Source organism: Meleagris gallopavo, chromosome 11 (genome assembly GCF_000146605.3).
Source record: "Meleagris gallopavo isolate NT-WF06-2002-E0010 breed Aviagen turkey brand Nicholas breeding stock chromosome 11, Turkey_5.1, whole genome shotgun sequence".
Lineage (NCBI taxonomy): Eukaryota > Metazoa > Chordata > Aves > Galliformes > Phasianidae > Meleagris > Meleagris gallopavo.
The window spans coordinates 11251946-11256063 of NC_015021.2; positions in this window are offsets into that span (position 1 = coordinate 11251946).

Here is a 4118-nt window from a genome sequence, read left to right on the forward strand (position 1 = left end):
TGCCTGATGCCGCTCTCCAGCCCGACCGCTTCCGGCACCACCGACCCGCAGCACTGCGTCTGACTCGCGGCGAGCAGCGCTACAAACGCGGAGTCGGCCGCCATGGGCGCGCGGCCGGCACCCCGCTGACAAGAGAGGACCTCGCGCGGTGCCATTTTGCGCGCCCACTCATGAGGCGAGCCGCGCGCTGCCGCCATCTTGAGAGCGGCGCGGGGTCACGGCATCCACCCGGCGCCGCCATTTTGGGAAGGGGCCCTCAGCAGAGGCGCATGCGCATCAGGCGGCGGGGGGTGGGGGGGTCTGCGTGAGGAAGGCATAGCTCGGGTGTGTGCTGCGATGGAGTTTACGTGGGACCTCACGTTGTGCCAGAGAAGGGACAGGTGGGGTAATAGGAAACATTCCTTCTCAGAAAGAGCAGTGAGGCACTGCACAGCTGCACTGGGAGGTGGGGCAGTCACCTGGAGGTGTTCAGAGCTGTGGAGACATGGCACCTAGGGACGTGGGCAGTGGGCATGGTGGGATGGGCTGGTGCCCAAGAAGGGTGACCCCAAAAGCTGTACTTTGGGGTTTGGGGATGAAATTGCTTTGGGACACAGCAAAAACAACAAAGCCTTTGCTGCAGCAGCACAGCCTGTTGACTCTGGCCAATGTGAAAATGCACAAATCTTGCTTTGTAGCTTCGCTTTTAACTGCTTCATGTCTCTGGTAACGCGTTAGGTAACCTCGTTATTGTAACTTCATTTGAAGCCGGGCAGCCTTCATCAAGCTTTTTGTCATATATGACGCTAAATTGCTTTGTTTTTCTTTTTAAATAACTGAATGAAGATGAAATTATTAAATTGTAACAAAATAAAATGGATGATTCACCAGGTTATTACACCGGAGGAGAGAGCAGTGCTGGCTGAGTTAATAATAGCTCATGCACAGCTCTGTCCTACTGAGAACAAGATACGGAAAGTTGTGTGTGTTTTCTACACAGCCAAGCTTATTTTTCCCTCTGTTTAGAAATGATAAAATCAAATTAGATGTTGTAAAATTGCTTGTAATTGCATGCTTAAGTCTTAGTGCTGCTGATAGAATTACTGGACTCCTGACAGGCGGTGCTGAGAAATTCATCTGTTCCCATCTTCCATCCATTTTAATCCTCTGCAGTGAAAGAGGAAACCAAGCATGAAAAGTTGAGAAGAGAGAAGACAAAAATACAGAACAACGGGGATCAGACTTAGTTACTCCTTTCTCGAGGCTTTTACTTTGGCCTTAATATATAATCAGCCCCAAAGTCTTTTCACATTACCTTTGAATTGCCAGCCACCTGCTTTCATTCAGCCTCCCCAACAAAAGTCCTTCAGCTCATCTCTGATAGTTGTCTCTTCTCACTGAAACTGTGAGAGAAAGTAATTGCCCACTATTTCTTTCAGCAACACACAATAGGGAAAAGAATTGGTGTGAGCAGAAATGGCATCCAAAAATGAAAAGCCCTCAAGCATTACATAAGTTATTGGAAACACTGTATAGGCGTAAAATAATGGCGAGACTGCTTTAAGGGAAGGATTTAAATAGTCATCTGCCTATGTCTGAATCTTGGAAAAATCACAATATGCAAAGGATATCTCCTTTCTGTAATCTATGATTACAGAATCATTGTGGGCAAGACATCCTGATTTTTACAATACCTGCTAGCACTGCTTTTCCCACTTCAATACAAAGTTCCTTTCTTAAATTCAGCCTAAGCCTCTGGAAGATCTTTCCAGTAACAACACATCTCTGCTCCTTGTCATCCTAATATTGCTGCCCTTCTCTATCAAGGGTTGCAGGAACACACAGGACAAAACAGCTGCTTCGGGCTAAAAGTGGCTCCACAGCAGCCAATTTGTTCTAACATCTAATTCGCATATAAAAATTTAAGAAAACTAACAAATCTCATGATTTTCAAAAAATTTATTCTGTGTTCAAAAGTAAAAATAATAGCTCCAAGGACAGTATGTTGTATCCTGTATTCATACGGGCTGAAACTTTGTGTGCCATACAATGCATACTGTGGGATTGGTACTTACACATCCACACAAAGGAGAAAAAATCCTCTTCAACAGACACAAAATAGATGGATGGAAAGACAGGGAGGGCATTTCAGATGTTAAAGGCTGCGAAGGAAGAGATGCTCGCACAGGACACGCGTACCTAAATGTAGCCTAATGCTGCGTTATATCATCCAGGAAGTGCCACTACAAATGAAAGCGTTATGCTACGCTCTGCGTGTAAGAAGAATTTCACTTGCAGTCTTTGCTCTTGGCCCTTTGTGCAAGTGCAGCACTCCTGGAAGATACTGTCTATTTTGGGAGAGTTTCTGAACCCATTTCTGTTTCTGATGGCAATCTGCTGACGTGCACGCAGGAGTTTTGCATGGAGGTGTTGCAGACTGAGGACTGCAAGTACGAGAGAGCAGCTTTCTAGTCCAAAACTCTCTTGACAACCAGGGTGCTGTTCAAAAGCAATAAATGCAAAGTGCTGCACCTCAGGCAGAAGGAATTCAGCAGACAGAGGCAGAGAGATCTGAAAACATCTGAGGTTTGTATTGGTTTACCAGCCCAACGAAAGTCAGACGTGGCGCGCTATCCTGAAAAAGACAAACCTTGTGACAAAGAGATAAGCAGGACCATTATCAGCATGAAATGATCCCTCCACTTTGATCAGCAAAAGCAAGGTTTCTGGTGATTTGTCCAGCTTTAGCCATCACATTTCAGGAGTTATGTGAAAAATCTAGGGTGACCAAAATACAACCCAGAGGAAAGACGTAAGCTGTTGGGATCACTTGCTCCAAAGAGAAGGCTGATGGGAAACATGAGAGTAGAGTGCAAATATGAGGTGTCAGAAAATGAAGACAAGTGATCTGCTTGTTCGTGGGGGTCAGGGCTAGACTGAAAGATCTTAAAATCCACCACAAATGCGTATCAGAGATTGGGAAAGATTAGAGAAGCTCAGGAAACAGATTGCCTGGGGAAGCTCTCATGCTGGAGCTATGTCAGGCCAGTTAAACATTCCTCTATGAGAATTTTGTAGGCTACTCTTTGCTGGTATGGTGAACAGCCATCGTGATCTCCCAGCATCCTTTCCAGCCTAAATTGTCTAGGGTTCTGTGCTGAGATGGTCATGTTGTGATTTCCGACACTCAGAGGCCAAAACAGATTTTTGCACAGAGGTGAGTGAAAGAGCTTCTGACCGAATATTTAGACTAGTTGTGAGGTCAGACTGAAGCTTGCTGCTCTGATTCTGCTGCTTCCTTTACCTCTTTGTGGCTTAAAATTTAAAATGCTCATTTCTGGGGGAAGATGCTGACTACCAGTGCCCTTACCAAGGACTAAGTTATGTTGGAAGATTTTAGAATTAGGTTGTTCTGGATCTTCAAGTTGACATTTGTAAAGAGGAAATATATCCCACACTTGGTTGCTTTATTTATGCTTACAAGCTATAATCGTGAAGATGCAAATAGCTGTAAAGCACAGAGCAGGCGTAATTTCTGTGGTGATGCTTCATCCTTCCTGTTGCAAAGGTCTATTGTTTCTTTTCTGTTTTCTTTGCTGCGTCTTTTCTTCTTCCCTCCTCTGGGCCAAACCATTTCTGTTGGATCTGCTCTCAGCCACCCCCTTCTCCTGAGTTCTCTCTCATTCCACAGATTCCCTCCTTTGCCTTCCTGCAAACCTTGCTGCTGCAGCCTGTCTCTTTCTTCCACTTCCATTCATTCATTTCTTCCAGAGACCAACGTTTAATACCGTGTTGCCATCTCTATCTCACTTAGTTATTATATAATATGATGTTTTATGATATGCAAGATTAATTTAGTCTGCACATAATGCAGTCCAGACCTTGACAAACAATGCATTAAAATGTTAATCATATTGTGTAGCAGATCACCATCAACAGTATCATTTAAATACAATCACAGAAGCACAGAATAGCTGAGGCTTGGATGCTCCCAGCAGGTCTGCGTGGCATCTCCTGCAATACAGGAGATCTGAGAGTACGGGTTTGATTGTGGTTCTCTGAATGCTGCTGCAGAGTTTCAGTTATTTTTCATTTAAAAGGATATGTCGAAGCCACTCCACACGTTTGCAGTGACCAAA